The sequence below is a fragment of the Camelus dromedarius genome, chromosome 11 (assembly GCF_036321535.1).
Source record: "Camelus dromedarius isolate mCamDro1 chromosome 11, mCamDro1.pat, whole genome shotgun sequence".
In the NCBI taxonomy this organism is placed as follows: domain Eukaryota; kingdom Metazoa; phylum Chordata; class Mammalia; order Artiodactyla; family Camelidae; genus Camelus; species Camelus dromedarius.
The window spans coordinates 17,849,900-17,868,235 of NC_087446.1; the positions used below are offsets into that span (position 1 = coordinate 17,849,900).

General features: G+C 41.4%; 1 long non-coding RNA gene across 1 annotated transcript in view; it reads left to right on the plus strand.

The window, feature by feature from the left end:
• LOC116156465 (uncharacterized) overlaps window positions 1–18,336 on the plus strand; it is a 196,652-nt gene that overhangs the window by 35,307 nt on the left and 143,009 nt on the right. The window contains exon 3 of the long non-coding RNA XR_004140296.2: window positions 597–658. This is a non-coding gene — a long non-coding RNA (uncharacterized LOC116156465). The remainder of the gene's footprint in view (window positions 1–596; window positions 659–18,336) is intronic.

Below are 18,336 nucleotides of genomic sequence, written 5' to 3' on the forward strand. Positions count from 1 at the left end.
GAAGGAATTTATATGACGATTAAGAATATGTGAGAATGTGCGAGGGAGCCCAGAGGGAAAACTGTATGGTAACTGCATTAAACAGTGATTGGTTGAGGGCATAAAGCAGCGTTTTGAGAGGCTGTTGATGGGAATAACTGCATTAAAACAGGTGTTAGCTACAGTCTGTCATCTACTCAAAGTAGGATGGCTGTTGTGCTCACATCCAAGTAAGACAGTGCCAGGACTTGCTAAACAGAATGTTAGGAATCCATGCAAACCCCACTTTGGGCACATCACTACTCAGCCCGTATCTGAGACGAGGGAATGAGCAAGAATAAATCGTTTCAACAAGCATTATTTTATTGATGATACTGGTCCTGAAACTCGCAGGAAGCAGTATGAGTCCTTTGGTACTGGTCTTACTGAAGGACAAAGTTAGATGGGAAAATAGGTTTCAGACTGGGTGCCAACTCGTTAAATAGCCAGGTTGTGACTTGGAGAACAGAACAGTCTGTCCTATAGGAACTGTGCGCTGGTCAGCAGAGAAGATCTGGAGAGAGGGCATTTACTTATAAAATGTCTTACATCATGGAGCCACCCCTTTCTACTTGCAGGCATATTGTATCTCTTACTTCCTTTTGGCCATGAAAGAAGAGAAAATGAAAAGAAGAGGAAGGTAAGGTCACTAGCTTTTTACATATCTAATGACTGTAGTAACCACGTTAAGAGCTAATATGTATAAAATATTCACTATATTTAGGGCACTGGCCTCAGTGGTTTTCTTCTCTTTTCTTTTTTTTTTTTCTTTATTTAATCCTTGCAACAACTTAGGGGTAGTTATAACTTTCTGTTACTAGGACACACCTCCTTATAAGGCAGTGGAAAGATCATGATTATGAGAAGATGGGGTTCCAGCTGGTCACACTGCTTCTGTTGCTCCTCCAGTGATCTAGGGAAGACTGTGTTGTTTAAACCTCCGGGGTGCTCTCCTGTAAATTGCAGATATAATAGGGATCTTGAAGAGGTATACTGAGGACTAGAGATCCCATTATACAAAGGGTCTAACATGGTGGCTAGCACAAAGAAAGTGCACAATAAAAAGGAATTAATTTCAGATCCTTGCTGATGAAACTCTTATGCTGTCATATTTTAAAGTCAGAATAAAATTATCACTCTTTTCCTCCTCCAAGCCCTGATTTTTTTCTTTTAAGTCTCAAAAATGGGAGTGTTGAAGTAGGAGAAAAACAAACCAGCTCATAATGAGAGTGAGATATTCTTGGCTCTGGCTAATGCTTTTTTGACACTTCTGTTCTATAGTAGACACATTTGGAGCCCAAAGAGTTAACCAGGTATTCTGAATTTTTCACTAGTCCATGCCTGAATGTCCACTAGAAAAGGCCAAATCAGCAGGAAAGTTCCAGGCATCCAGGATTGATCCAGGCTGGATTATTTTAAGTTAATTATTTGGTCCTCCAAAGAGCAAGGCAAAGCACAAAGAGAGAGATCAGGCCACAGGCAGCCCTGATTACATATTTCCCCAAAGTAGGCTCAGCCAATCTTAGTAAAATGAAGTGGTGTGGATTGGTTTTTGATAACTTCAGGTGGTCAAGGGGGATTTAAAGTGTTTTCAGGAAAACAAAAAGCAGAAGAGGTAAATAGTGCCATGTTGAGAATGGTTCCTGAAGAAACTAATGATGCTGCCAATGTGTATTATTAGCATCCTGGGGAAGTTGCAGAATTATTCAGGGGCTTGGTCTTAATTATCTTCTAATGAAGATTTGATTTCATTTGCTCTTGGTAATCTCAATCTTATTTTTCTTTCCATACAGTTCCTTTGTTTTTAATTTCATGGTGTTAAAATGTCCCACGCTTAATATTCTCAGTACAGCCGCCGAGCTCTTTGGAGGAAAGACTTTGTCAGTCTCACAAGTAACATAACCAGTTATGAGGGGACTTGGCTTTAACTGCTGCTAATCATATTTTCATGTTACCTCTACTTAACGAGAGGAGGGAGGGAGGGGTTCAGGGAGAAGCAACGTCTTATCCACTCCTTTAAATGTTCAATCACAGCTCTCCCAATTTGTTTTAGCTATCTTTTAAGCTTTTTCATATTTTTAAAATTAAAATATTCTTTGTATCCAAATACTACGTTCACATTGCTTAGGGAATCAGTTCTATAAGGCTCTTTATGAAAAATACCAGCCCCTCCAACTCAGCTCTCCCACCGTCCACATTTCCATTGCTGAGAGGCAAACACTTTCATCTGGTGTTAGGTATTTTGTGGTAGATGTTTTACAAATGGACACATGGTCCACTCCAATCACATACACTCTCCCCATCCAGCCAGTCTCCCATCCTCTCCATAAAGTTTTATAGTATTCAAAAATTTAGTTGGATTCATATTCAATATTTAAATAACTGTAACCATACAAATTGAGTAATGTAGGATGCTATAATTATTGTTATTTACTTGTACATTTTGTTTTTCCTGGAATTAACAAGTATCTTCTTTGTTAATGATAATTCTTTTAATGTATTTATCACAGATTTAACCCCAAATTCTCCCCCAGTTGTCTAAATCTCGTATTAACACTTCAGCTATTCTATCAACTTCATCTTTCAGAGATAACTTTCTTTCCTAGGGACTCCTAACCTGCTAAAATTTAGACAGTGGCTTTCAAGACCTGCCACCCAGCTGTCCTTCTGGGATCTCTTCTTGGTGTTTCCTTCATCTCTGTCTTGTGTTGGAGCCTCTGTTTCTTCAGTTCTGACTCTGTCTTCATCTCCTCCCCTGTGTTAGTGAATCACATCTTTCAGTAGCTTTCTGAGAAAGAAAGGGTGGGCGCTAAGTGTTTTGAGACTTGCATATTCTGAAATGTATTTATTCCACCTTCACCCTTAATTGACAGTTTGGATTGATAGTTTGCTGGATACAAAATTCTAGATGGCAAATCAGTTTCCCTTACAGTTTAAAGGCATTGTTCTGTTGTCTCAGCTCTGACTTTGGCCCTTAGGAAAGACCTCCCTCCCTGACCCTTTGTGAACCACCCATTCTTCCCTGGTTCTGGATTGCAAGTGGGGGAACTGGATGTTCTACAAGCATGAAGGACTTTGGAGATTGTTGGGCTCACTAGTTCTCAACCTTTATTTCTATCAACAGTTACAAAGGATTTAACTTTCACAGAAACAACATACTCCCGTGAGTGCAGCTGGATTTTGGACAATTCCTACCATACCAGTAATATCCTTACTCTTTTCTCTCTCCCTCAAGAATGCAACTAGAAATGTTAGTGAGAATTACATTATTAATGAGATACCTTTAAATCCACTGTAACTTATGGAAAATTTATAAATGCGTTATGTTATGAGGCACAACAAATTACTTAAGTTTCACTTCATAATTGATCAAGACGCTTCAGTGAATTTTAAAGCTTTTTCTTCTTTTTAAAAAAATTTCTCAAGAGTGGTATTCTTTTTAGTGGAGACCTAAATCAGAGAAGCCCCACATGTGACACAAATTAAGAGGGAATTTCACTGACTGGATTAGGTTAAGGGCCCAGAACTCAATCCCTTCAGTAGTCTTTGAATCCTAAGCCCCTCGATAAAATTCTTAGGGCTTTGCATAGTAGACCCAATGCCCTTGAGTACATTTTAAGGTACAGACAATGATTCCGTGAAGTTGAACCACAATGAGAAATCGTTCAGGATGAGGCATCTACGAAAATATGTTTTTAGAAGGACACTGTTGACTTGGGACAGCAATGTACCATATGGAGGCTTGGACCTCAACTCTTAATGCATCGTTCCACTCCATCGCTCCCCATGTCCCTCCAGGAAATTTGGTAATTTTCTGACTGTTCTCCTTATGACTCATGAGTATCACCCAGAAAGCAAGGATGCCTGGCCTGTTGTCCTCTCCCAAACTCTCACTGCTGTTTGTCTCTGTCCATCTCAACCTCAGCCCACCTGGCTCTTGTGTCTCTGATGATGATCTGCCCACTTCACTGTGCCCTCTGGATCCCCTCCTCTGTTGTCAGTACACTCCCCTGGGCTCCCCACACCAAGCTCTGCTGTTTCTCCTGTGCTCCTTCATCTTGGTTAATGACTCTGCTGGCCTCTTCTTGCTGAGTTATCCTCTGATTTCTCCCTCTCACATACCCTCTGCTTCATATTAGTCACCGATCCTACTGAATCTAAGTTGAAAAATATCTTTTGAATCTGAAATCATCATAGCCTCTAGGCTATTAAAATAACTTCTTGCACAGAGCTTTGAATGTAGTCTATGCTCAAAAGTGTTTGCAGAGTGCAGTATGTTAGTTTTAATCTTTTCCAAATGTCTCTACATCTAATCTTTCCTGCTTTCCTCCTGTTTGTTTATATGCTTCCTGGCTTCAATCTCATATTTGGATGATGTTTAAGGTTTTTTTTTTTTTCTATTCAGGATTTATGGTGGGCTGTCTTTTGAAAGACTAGTAGTTGTAACCTTAAGGTAGGGTATTTATAGGGTATATAGCAAACTTCGGCAATTTTAGTATATAAAGCAGCAGTTTCCAACCTTGACTGTCTTGATAAGGTATTCCAGAGATCACCGGGAGAAAAAGAAGTAAGATAACAGGATGCCCAGAATTGCACATGACTCAAAGCCATTTTTACATTGCAGTCAGACAAAAATCTGTATGTGCCCATGGGAGTGTGACGCGTTTGATGTTGCTATCTGATGTGTGCAACTTAAACTCCAAGTGCCTCAGTTTCTTTGTCTGAGAAGTGGGTGTCTATGTTACTCAGATCAATAATGCTCAGATCATAGGAATCCACATATACTCATGTAATTAACACAAAATTCTTAGCACAGGGTTTGCTCAAAGTAAGCCCTTAATAACTAGGAAGAATAACAATCAATCCAGAGGGGAGAATTTAAAAAAACTGACAATTTATAGGCCTCATTTGACCCACAAATGTGTTTAGTCTGGCCTGTACAATGTTTTTGACTCTTTTTAAATGAGTTGGTTTCCAACATTTAAAAGCTTGAGAGACACGGTGTACAAATACACGTTTGGTGCTTCTTTTGAAAAATTGGAAGATTTGGCAGCAATGGTTGACAGTGGCCAAAAACTCTATCAAGTTTCTCCTAGTTACTATTATTCTCTATTATTTTACACCAAGGGGTGTCATTCTTTCATTACCTGCCAACTTCTAACTCCTGAACTAGGGAGTTTGGGTGTCTCCATCTTATTTTAATGATTTAAAAATTAGATTTTGATAGTGCAAACTTTTGTGAATGACAGTGTTTTCTCTTCAAAGTATAATCTTGAGTCCCGCTTCTGATGGCCTTTCTGATGTAGTTTAAAAAGTTACAAAACTGCTAATACTCACTGAACACCTGCTATGTGAGAAACTGTGGTAGGCACAAGCCCCTCCTTGGAAAAATCCCATTCTTACCTTTAAGGAGCTGACTGTCTTGCAGGAAGGAAAAGACAAGTACACACATAACCACACATCAGGGAATAATGTGGTCGGGTTCGTCCAATCAGAGAGGTACAGTGGGCTGTGGGGCTGCAGGGGGAAAAAAGATTTATTTGAATAGGATCTGGGGGAGAACGGTGCAGGCTACACGGAGGGGTTTAATCTTTCAGCAAATACATTTACAGACACTAAGTGGAAGAACTGGTGGTATGTTCTGGGCATACAGTGCCTTCCCTTGAGGGACCCGGAGTCTGATGGGGGAGATGTGATAAGTGAGACAGAGACAGACTACCGTGGGAATACATAGCAGATCATGTGGTGCAGTGATCGGTTCTCCCTGAGGTTAGGGAGGTAGGGGTTCAGTTTTAGGGGGCTCCAAGGAGGGTGTAGCATTTGGAATTTAAATGGTGAGTAGGTGTTCAGGTGATAAAGGTGAGGTAAGAGGGAGTTTCAGGTACGTTAAGCAAAGAAAGTAAGAAAAGTTAATTGTATTTTACAGAAAGGGTAAGTTTAATAGTTATAAATGGAAAGTGGGCATATCAGGTGGAGACAACAGCGGTCATCATGGCGTGTAGTTTAGGGTGTGTTCAAAACTGATGGATAACTCTCTCTGACCTCGTGACAGGGTGTGCTGAGAGAAGAGAGGAGAAGGCGGAGGGTTTCAGGCTGTGGCAGGTCGTGGCAGGTCGTGGCAGTCGAGGTAAGGTGTTTAGGGAGTGGGGAGTGCCAGAAAGTTCTCGAGTGCAAGATGAGACTTAGGGTGCTGTGTGTGAGGACTGGGCTGAAGTGAGGAGAGACTGACTGCTGGGGGGCCTTTGACCAGACCCACGAGTCTCTGAATGATTATTGAAGATTTTGGTGGACAGTCCCCAGATGTTGCCATAACCGTACTTTCTGTTTTAGAATGAAAGGATGATGAGAAGAGAGAGGTAAACTACACAAATGCATGTGTAGGACACCCCATAGTTTGATTTTTTGAGGAGACTGCAATTGCTAATGAACTTTGCTTATAGTGAGGAGGTGGAACAGGAACAGGGGAGAAATTGGTGTGGGGAATGTTGCTACCTAATACAGTCACTACCTGATCAACGGAAAGATGTATATAACTTCTTCCCCTCACCAAGTCCCCTTCCAGCAACCGATACCTGTAACCAAAAGGAAGCGATTATGGAAGAAAATTTAATGAAAATATTAGCTAAGCATCAGTTCACACTAGCAGTACTTGACATTTTACAGATTTTAACTCCCCATAACAATGCTATGTGGTAGATTAAAAAAATTTTTTTTTAGTTGAATTTGGGTACAAATGAACAAAGGGACACAGAGTCATCAGAACGAATATTCGTGGTATTTGAGGTCAAAGTTGCTCATATTAACTCCTCTTTAGAACATTCATTATTTTGGGTTTAACAGTAAAGTAAGGCATCATATTGATGTTATGCATCAGTGAAAAATACATTGAAGTGGCAACTATTCTCTGGATCTTTTGCAGTTTGAAAATAGCTGTGAATAATTACTGATTAAGAGTTAATAGTCATATTCAGAATAATTGAGTTTATAGTAGTGAAGGTATGTGGTTCACAGTAGTCATGGAATGCAGCAGCTTTGGAATTAGGGTTTGGATTCTGAAAGTCTTTAGTTTTTATAGTTCTGTGTATTACAAGAAAAACAAGGCTTTATACTCCTTTAGGAAAAGTGTGATACAGTGGTTCAAGTGCTAGATGAAAACAGAAGGAATTATGGTCCTCCTTCTGGCTTAGAAAATTATTTAACTCCTACCTTGAACAGATATTGTATATTTTGAGCCTTGATTTCTTCATTTGTTCTTTCATTTGTTTAACAGTTTTTTTACGAGGGCCTACATAGTGTGACAGGCATAGTTATAAAGAGATCAAATCTGAGACACTCTCTGCCTTATTAGAATTTATATAATGAGAGAGAAAGAGGCAGACAAAAAGAAAAATGTAATTTTAGATTGTGAAGGATTTTTGGAGGAAAATAACAGGATGCTATGATGGAGAACCAGGGGGCTGGTGGCAAACCAATTTTAGGTTTGCTGGTTAGAAAAGTCACTCTGGGGAAGTGACATTTGAGCAGAGACTTGAAGGTTGAATAGGAGATGGCCAGTTTTAAGAGACGAAAGGGGGACAGCTATGGCAGGACAAGGAACAGTCACCTGTAAAGGCTCTGGTGAGAAAGGATGCGGCAAGTTTGAGGAACCTGGAGGAAACTGATGTGGCTGTAGCTTAAGGAACAAGAGGAGAGTGGTTATAGGCTGGGCTGAGGTTTGAGAAGCGTAGCTCAGTTCAGGGCCTTTCAAACCTCAGGCATGTTCAGGGGATTGGGTTTTATTGTCAGTGATATGGGAAGCCACTGAGTTTTAGATGAGGAGGGACCCGAGCCTTCCAGCTGCCATGTGGAGAATGGATTGAAGGGAGACAAGAGGAAACAGGGAGACTAGGTAAGCTACTTCAGACCTTGTCCAGTTGACAGCGATGGTGGTGGACTTTCCTTTCCAACTGACAATGTAAATGGAGAGAAGGGGAGAGACCCAGGATGCATTATAAAGGCAGAATGGACAAAATTCATTAATAAGTTGAATGTGGGGATGAAGGGAAAAGAAATGTGAAGAATGAGTCCCAGATTCTGTTTTAAGTGACTGGTTGACTGAAGTGCCATTACTGGTATGGGGAAGGCTGGGAGGGACGACAGCATTTCCTCCCCTGTGTTGTTTGAGCCTGCCTCTGGAAGGTCTGTATATTTCCTGGGGTTGGCTGGTTTAGAAATGAGAGCTAGTTATGGAAATTGTATTCTGGTTTAGCATAATATATATCCAGGGCATTGCTACTAATACTTATAAAGGTAATGGGAATCTTCTTTAAAAATTCAGATGATAAGTTCCCTTTTTTTTTTCGCTAGGAAGTGACATCTTGGAAAAATTTAAATATTAAATAATACATACTACTAAATTGTGAGGGAAACAGTACATTTAAAGAAAAACCTTTAATTTGTATGCTGCAGACACTGAAAGAATGTGATACATAAATTGAAATTTCATACAAACAAATTCCTTTGGAAATAGGGCATCAGTATAGGTTATTAGAGAGAATTTGGGGAAGAGTAAACAGCTGATTATTCTGAGCCAGCAAGGACTTGGTCATACACTAAATGCTAAGAACATCAGTTTATCTTAAAATTCATGTGGTGTCTCAGAGAGCCCTGAATAGCCAAAACAATCTTGAAAAAGAGGAACAAAGTTGGAGGTCTCACACTTCCTGTTTCTAAAACTTACTGCATAACTAAGATAATCAAAATAGTATGGTACTTAGCATAGTGTGGACATATAGACCAATGTAATAGAATAGAGAACCAGAAGTAAGCCCTTGCTTGATATGGTCAAATAATTTTGGACAAGGGTACCAAGACCATTGAGTGAAGAAAGGACAGTCTTTTCAGCAAATGGTACTGAGAAAAGTGGATATCTACGTGCAAAAGAATAAAGTTGGACCTTATGCCATTATACCATCAACATTAACACAAAATGGATCAAAGACTTAACATAAGACCACAATCTCTAAAACTTTTAGAAGAAGGCATAGAAGAAAAGCTTTGTGACATTGGGTTTGGTAATAATTTCTTGGATATGACACTGAAAAGCACAGGCAACAAAAGAAAAAATAGATAAGTTAGACTTCATAAAAATGAAAGGCTTTTACACATCGAAGGACTGTATCAACAGAGAGAAAATATTTGCAAATCAATCTAAGGCATTATTATCCGGAATGTGTGAAAAACTACTACAACTCAACAGTAGAAGCCAAACAGCCCAATTAAGAAATAAACAAATGACTTGAGTAGGTATTTCTCCAAATAAGGTATTCAAATAACCTATACACACAAACACACACACACACACACACACACACACACACACACACACACACACACACACGGAAGATGCTTGACATTACTAATAATTAGAGACATGCAAATCAAAATCACAGTCAGATTCCACTTCACACCCATTAGGATGGTCATTAGCGAAAACCCTGAAAATAACGAGTGCTGGTGGGGACGTGGTGAAATCAGAACCCTTGTGTATTGCTGGTGGGAATGTGGAATGCTGCAGCCGCTGTGGAAAACAGTGTGGCAGTCCCTCAAAATATTAAAAATAGAATTACCATATGATCCAGCAATCCCACTTCTTGGTATTTACTGGAGAGAACTGAAAGCAGAGACTTGAACAGCTATTCGTATATGCATGTAGCTCTACTATGTAGTTCATAGTAGCTTTATTCATAGTAGCCAAAAAAGGTGGAAGCAATCCAAGTATCCATTGACAGGTGAATACATTAACACATGTGGCATGTACATAAAATTGTGGAATGTTGTTCAGCCTTACAAAGGGAAAAAATTCTGACACATGCTATAACACGAATGAATCTTGAAGACATACGCTGAGTGAAATAAGCAGGTCACAAAAGGACAACCATTGTATGATCTCACTTCTGTGAACTACCACAGGTAGTCAAATTCATAGGGATAGAAAAGAAAATGTTGGTTGCCTGGGCCTGGGAGGATAGGAGAATGGGGAGTTATTGTTTCACGGGTGTGAAATTTCAGGTTGGGAAGTATCTGGAGACGGATAGTGGTGATGGTGGCCAACAACGTGAATGTACCTAATGCCACTGAGCTGTATACTTAAAAATGGTTAAAATGGTCAGTTTTATGTTATATACATTTTACCACAATTTAAAAAAAAACAGGCAGTGGGTGAGATTGGCCTACAGGTCATGATTTGTAGACTCCTGATCTATGTGAGTTTTGAGTTCACTAACAGTATGTCTGTGTACAGATTAGTTAACCTCAGTTATGGTTTTCCTTTAGGAATATTACCTGCCTTATAGAGTTATGGTAAGATTAAGTAAGCTAATGCAGTTATTTACCAAGTTCCCTGATGATAAGAATCCTAAGAGGGCTTGTTGAAGATGTAACATTTCCAGCTCCAGCCCAGGTCCAGTGATTCAGAATCTTCAAGGGTAAGAGTCACTGAGAAGCTAAACAAACACTAGGAAAAACTGGGAAGTACTGAAAAAAATGCACATTAAAACACTTAGTATGCCCCCTTTCCATATTAAGTGGTCAGTAAATAAACGTAGCTTGTTTTTCTCCTTAAATTCCTTAAATTTCCTTAATTCCTTTGACCCAATTTCCATATTAGAGCCTTTTTTTTTAAATTCCTAAAGCCTAGGGTATACTTTAAATTTTCACAAAGGATAAGAAAGTGAATTCTGCTAACTGTTAGACAGCAAGCCTGATGCCCCAGGAAAGATTCTCTAAGACGCGTTATTGAAGGTGTCGTTTGTAAAGAATAAGGACGCTTTCCTCTCTGAGTCAAAGGTTGTGAACTGGAATGCCCGCTGGGCCAGGCAGCAACTTGCACAGGTGAAGCAGGCCCTGCTGGAATTGTGGAGAGCTGTAGCGTGCCTGGCTTTCTGAAAGGGAGCGTCGTATGTCCGTCGTATTCCCTTGTATGGGATACACTGTATGTATCCCACTCAGCGCCTGCCCTCTGTATAGCTTTCCAAGAGAAGACAGAAATCTGAACTTTTAAAGTATTATTAGCACATTTTGATTATTTTTCTTAGCCTACTGGCCTCTGGATTCCTACCACGGACCAATTCATTCAATGATGGTTAAACTCCCATTTCTCTGTCTGAGCCTGAAGGGTAAATGATCAATAAAAGAGAAGTCCTTGCTTCCAGGAACTGAAAAGGAGAGAAGGACCAGGGAAGATCAGGGCCAGCTCTGGTGGACAGGAATTCGAGCTGGGATGGTGATGGTGGTGGGTGAGGGCAGTGGCAACATTATGGAAAGACTGCTCCTCGGTTAGATGGCAAGGCTGCTCTATTTGGCACAGTCTTCTTGGTGGAGAGACGCCCTAATACCTAATGCAGCCCCACTGGCTTTCCCTGGACAGGGCTTGGCAGGAATTCAATGCAAGCACATCATAGTCTGGGGGAGCTCAGTCACATTTCATCCCTTGGTGGGGGGAATGCCTCCATTGTGAGGCCACCTGGGGGCCAGCTGGAGGTGCGGGTCTGGAATGAAGAGGTGGGTAATACAACTTTCTTCATTGTTCACGGTACTAAAAATTAGGTTTCCTAAACCTCCCAGTGTTGGTTAATCAATTTACCCATACCTGTGGCTGAGTTAAAGAATTTTAAATAGCCTGTGTTTAATTCTTCTGGCCAGTTTAGAAGGCATTTTTCAACAACTGAAAGTCAGTATATTTCACAAATCAATGAATGGAGGTATCTTGTTTCCTTGTTTCCTTCCTTCCTTCCTTCCTTCCTTTTTTTCTCTTTTCTTTCTCTCCTCTTTCTTTCCCTTTCTTTTCTTTCTTTCTTTTCTTTCTTACCTTCCTTCCTTCCTTCATTCCTTCCTTCCAATATCTTTGTTGAATGTATGAAATGATCTATAACTTGGCAAAAAAATAAAACAAAGAAAGAGACAGACACCCAATTGCATAATTATAGGAAAAAGAGAATATGGCTTAGAAGTAGTATAAATTGTCATTTTATAAGTAGTGACTGGATGTCAGGGAGATGCATGTAAACTTGTCTGCATTAGTAAGAAGCACTGTGTTTAGAATGAGGGAAGAGAATAAGCTTGCCTTGTTCTAGGCAGAGCCCACCTAAAAAGTCACTTTATAGTCATCGCTGGCCACTGGGCCTTAAAAGAGATGTGGACCAACTGGGGTGTGTTCAGAAGCTTGGAGAAAAAGATGACTTGGGCAACTTGATAGCAGATTTCAAATTTTTGAGTAATATTGTGAGAAAAGGGAGTAGACTTACACTCTACAATCAAGGGAAAGGCTGGGACCAGGTGGTATATATTTCAGGGAAGTAGACTGTGGCTCCCAAGATTGGCAGTCGTGACTTCACTGTGGTACCACTCTCCCGATTATCCAGTCTGAGTATCCAGATTACTCAGTGGCTGGTTGGGGTGAACAAAGAGGATTTAATGATGCATTCATGATTAATACATTTAATTGTAAATCATACTACTTTTAAAGATTACGATTTTTGCATTTTTAAGTGGATATTTTATACAACATCTTTTGAAAGTGGAAAGGAACTGGGATGGCTTTTGGAGGTGTTCGTGAGAGTGATCAGGTTTTGCTTGAGGTTTCAAGGGACAAAAGAAAAGTAAAACAAGATTTAGGGTTCGTAGCAACAAAAAATTGGTTACCCCCTTGTTGTGATAGGAAGTGAAACACAAACTCCACCATTTAAGTTCTTAAATTCGTTGTAAATAACTGCTGTTTTGTACTGTGAAGGAGATTTCTCTGTGACCGAGGCTGCTCTGATTTAGTGCTGGGGAAGGCACTGGCTGGAGGAACGTGACCGACCTACTGTACATTGAATGTGGGGCTTGGGCAAGTTCCTCGACATCATTCAATCTGTCTTCATTTGTAAAAAGGGACCTTACTACCTACCACAGGCATATCTTTAAAGGTCATATAATATTTTCTTTGCTGAAATGCCTAGTGTTATGCCTAGAGCTCAGTAAATATTTATTGAATCAGAGTCATGGGATTGCTGCTTTAAGAATAGCAGATACTGTAAGTCTACAGACAATGAAATCATTACTTTTAGATTTAGATTTTACATTAAGTTGACATGTTATACAACATCTTATGAAAGTTCTTAGGTGTGCTTTTGTTTTATAAATTTTTTATTCTGAAATAATTTAAAAAATTTGTTTTGGTAATTTTTTTTATGGTGGGAGGTAATTAGGTTTATCTGTTTATTTGTTACTTCTGGTGGAGGTACTGGGGATTGAAACCAGGGCCTTCTGCATGCTAGGCATGCACTCTACCACTGAGCTATACCCTCCCCTGAAATAATTTTTGATTCACATATAGTTGTAAAAAATAGTTCAGAGAGATCCTCTATACATTTGACCCAGTTTTTCCTAATGGTAATAACTTATATAACTGTAATGCAATGTCATAGCTGGGACACTGGCGTTAATAAAATGAATTAGTCTTATCTATGTTTTGCTGCCAGCTTTACATACACTCATTTGTATGTGTGTGTCTTTTTAGTTCTGTTGCATTTTTGTCACATGCATAGATTCGTGTGAAACCACCACAGCCAAGGTACAGAGCAGTTCCATTTCAAGGATTCCTTGGGCTACTGCCCTGTTACAGCTACATGCATTTACTTCTTACCACAGCCTCTGGCCACCACTCATCAGTTCTCCATCTCTATCATTTTGTCATTTCAAGAATGTTACATAAATGGAATCACATATTATGTACTCTTTTGATATTGACTGTTTTTCACTTAGCACCATTCTCTTGAGAGTTATCCAAGTTGTTGCATGTATCAATAATTCTATTTTATTGCTGAGTAGTATTTAATAATTGGATATACCACAGTTTGTTTACCTTTTCACTCATTGAAAGATGTTTTGGTTGTTGCTAGTTTTTGGCTATTGAGGATAAAGCTTCTCTGAATATTTGTGTACAGATTGTGTGTGTGTGTGTGTGTGTGTGTATGAATCTAAGTTTTCATTTGTATTTTATTTTTATTTTGTTAATTAGTTGAGGTACTTAGTATTTTGGGCTAATGAATAGGGAAAATACACAAGTTAGTAGTGACTAGAGATTCTGTCTTATTTGGAGGTATTTCTCTTGCTCAAAATAGGAATATTTTTCACATATATATCAGTGGAATAATTAATAATATAGCCTGCCACACAGGAACGTGTATATATAGCTAATGTATTAACATCATATAACTATGCCAGCTGCTGGTCAGAGTGCATGGCTGGATTTTCATAGGAAGGATGTCTACATGCCAATAAACCACATTTGCTTGTAGACTATCTCCCAAGCAACATCCTCTTCCTACTGTGACATGTACTAGAACTTAATGCCTTATTACAAATAAGTACAAACATTTGAACAGTTTCCTCTCTGCATCCCCTTCCCCAATTCAGAATGCATAGAAGTGTTAGGTAAATAAAATCCTTGGCACATGTCCGGACCACATCAGTTCTTACTCATCTAGTATCACTAAATGAGAAGCTCTTTGCACGGGTGATGGCTGGTAAGGTTCTAACAGCTAAGCAATTGTTAAATACTGCTATCAAATCACATATAGTACTTTCTATATGGCTTACTTTATACCAATGACCATTCTCTGCCAATGTGGCTTGCTCATGTGACCTAATATCCACTGACGCTCTATGATGTGCGCATCAGTAGTCTCACCTTATAGCTAGGAATGCTGAGGCACAGATGGTGATTTAGAAACTTTTCTAAGGTCTTACCGCTGTTAATTGGTGGACCAGAGATGAACTTAAGTCTTGTTGCAAAGTTCATCCCTTAAATACTATCCTCTGCAAGATTAGAATCAATAAATCCAAATAAGCTAACACATCAAAATAAGATGTTTTAATTAAAATTGGGCTTCTGGATTCTTCATGTGTCAGAACGAAATAAGAACTTCCATCTTTCCTTCAACTAAACTAGATTTTTACAGAGCTGTAGTGTAGTGGGCATTCTTAGCTAAAGCTTAAGCGCTGCCCGCCTTAGAATTGGACACATCAGGGCAGGCTCTCTCGGGGTCTGTTCGAAAGAAGGTTGAGAAAATTCTTCTTTTTTCCTTCTCTCTTCAGTCACCTTTATTTTAAAACATTTTTAGAATTCGCAACTCTCTTACATTTTTGAGGTATATGAAACAACTAAAATTGTCTAGTATCTGTCTAATATCTGTGTGTGTGTTTGGCATTAAAAGGATACGTTTTTATTTTGACTGCATATATTTAGAAATGTTAAATGACAAACACTATCTTAAACAAAACAAGGAAGATGAAGAAGAAATTACAAATCAGGAAATAGTGGTTGCAAAATCTCAAAATTATCTAACCTATGCATTTGGTACTGAACTACTCTTATGAATTTAGGACAAACTATAGATTAAGACTAAGCTAATATAAATAAGATGTAGTTTGGATGGGGTTGTCTTGCTTAAGTTTTTCTTTTTGTTCAGTTTCTTCCCCCCCCCCCTTTTTTTTGGTTTTTGTTTTGTTTTGCTTAGGTTTTCAAACCAACCAAAACTTTATGAGGTCAATATCCAGCAGTTACTTCTACATTGTAAATAGTAGCCTAATGTACAGAGAATTCTCATTGTCTCAAACATGTCTATGAGGACAAACTTAGAGGATGCTTTGTATCATAGTGGGCACTTAATTTCAACCAAAATACAACACCATACACTATATTCCTAAGGGTTTCAATGGGGAAGTTAGGTAATCACGAGAATACATTAACGAATCCACATTTAAATACTGCTACCGTCGAGTTACAATGCTGTACTAACAGGAGTCACTGTGGCATCAATGGGGAACCAGGACAAACCAGGTAGAGGTGGATGGACGTGTCCTCCCCAGACACACGTGCCTGTGGATGTGGTGCAGTGGTTTTGTGGGGGTCAGACCTGGGCACTGGGAGCTGAGTCATCCCTACAGGTGACCCCAGAACCCTGAGCCCTTATGGGGAGACCCTCCTCCTTGCTAGGGTCCCAGTGTCCAGGGTCTTCTACCTCTGGGCTCCTGGGAGTGGCAGGTGGGGCAGTGGGAGCATCAGGACCCGGTGGGTAGGGCCGGGGGTCGCCCTGAACCTGCAGTGCCTGCCTGTGGTGCTGTTTGTCATCCCTGAGCTCCTTGAGTTTTCTCCACATCCCCACAGCTGCCATCCAGCTCCCCTGGGCTCTGTACTCAACGAAGAGGATCTTCTTCCAATGGTAGGGAGGATTCTCCTCCAGGTGCTGGCGCAGGGCCTTGGCCATCTGCTTGTAGACGCTGCGAATCTGCTGCGTGGAGGTCACCTGTCCACTTGAAGTGGCCAGCTTCCTCTCCAGCTCTGAGCAGCACGCTTCCTTCTCACGCCACTTCTCCTGAAGCTGCGTCAAGTAATCCACACAGACTCCGGGCAGCATCCGGAGCCTCTGGCGCAGCTGCCAGATCTCGCTGTCAAGCTCGGCATTCTCCTGCCACAGACCTGCCTCCTCTGCCTGCAGACTCGCTATTTGTCCTGCCAGCTCTTTAATCATCTGCTTTTCTTCTCCCACTTGTCTGGCTCTTCCTTGAGGGCCCCACCCAGGACCTGGATGGGGCACTCTGATGTCACCCTGGACCCACTTCAGGTCACCTTCTGGCCAAGGGACAGCTGGGGGGGCCCTGTGCTGCCCCTGCACCCTACTGACCTCTGGCATTGCCGTTCCCTCCACTGTCTCCCAGGGGCCTGGGCCGGTGGGTGGCCCTCAGTAGGCACTCAGCCAGGGACTCCAGCTGGCCGACCTTGTCCTGCAGGGCCCTCTCCCTTTGGGCGTTCGCCTCCACCAGCCCGTCTTTCTCCTCCTCCTTCTCCTGGGCTTGCTGCTTCCATCTTGTGATTTCCTGGGCCAGCAGCTCTGGATTTCCTGGAGAAAGAGGGGTTTCCTTCAGGTCGTCCCTTCCTCTCTGCCAAAGCTGCCCCCCCAGTGCTCTCTGGTGCTTGGAGGCTGGGTATCTCATCCGTCACTTCGGAGAGTTGAGGAGGTGGGCTCCTCCGAGCCTTTTCTAGAAAGTCCAAGATGCCCTGAAAGGATGACCTTCTCAGACTTGTGTTCAGAGCCGACAAACACAAAGTTTCTAAGAGTGGAGGACTGGCCTCCCCGCCAGGCTGCCTGCCGGCTCCATCGGCCTGGGTTGTGGGTCCAGCTATCTCAGTCTCTTGTCTACAGACTTCGTTGGGGAAAGAACATCCCTCACCTGGAATCTTCACACTTCAGGAAATGTGCCATCTTTTTACCGTCAAGATCAGCCCTACCTCACACACCAGGGTGCCCCAGGGAAACAGAAGGGTCAGGCTTTCCGAAACCAGCAGCAGAATGCCCCACAGGCTCTGCAGCATCAGGGGGAATGCAGGCCTAGGGGCAGGAGGCAGACCCTCTGTGGCTGCCAGGGCCCCACAGCTCTGCCTCTGAGGCCAGGGTCCTCTGGGCCACAACTGACCAACTGACGGCCCAGAACCCTGTGGGGTGTTCTGCCTCCAGGTGAACAGGTCCCTGATGACCGGGGCTGACCATCAGTTGGGCCGGGGGAGGGGAGGCCAGCCAGGTTCCAGGAAATGGTTCCCCCAGCTTTGCTCTGGAGTTAGAGCGGTACCACTTCTCTAGGCACCGGGGGAGGTGGGAAGGGCTGATCCCGGCCTGGAGCTGGGCCACTCTGGCGAGAAAATTCTTGAGAATGAACTTACTCCAAGAGAAGAGAGAATTAACGAGCAAGCTTGGTAATTAGAAGTGAGGACCAATTTTGTGTACAGCATGCTGTTAGCTATTGAGATTTGCTTTTCAGTGAGATGCTCATGAACTCATTTCTAGGAGACTAAGGACTGAAGATAAAAACAGAAAAGTCTGTTTTCTAAAGTGTAGTCATACATTAAGAGCAATAAGCAGCATTGCATTGGTGTCCATTAAAAAAGAGCATGGTTCAAAAAATGGGGAGCTGAATAAAGTGGGTACAGGGAATATGGAACTTCGATATATTTAGAGCACTGACATTAATACCACTTGTAGCTTCAGCCAAACCCTGTCCCCAACACCAGGGATACACTTAAGACCTTTTTATAGCAAGCGGTACCTGGCAAAATCCAACGTCTGAGTCTCTGGCTCTGATGTCTGGGGTCAATGGATTCATCAGTGACACGAGGCAGTGCTGTGTGTCATTAGGGTACAGTGCCCTTGGCACGAAAGTTAGCACCATGGACAGCAGATGCTGGCGGTGTACTGAGGCACCACTTTCATGGGCTTCACTCAGTAGTTCAATTCTAGA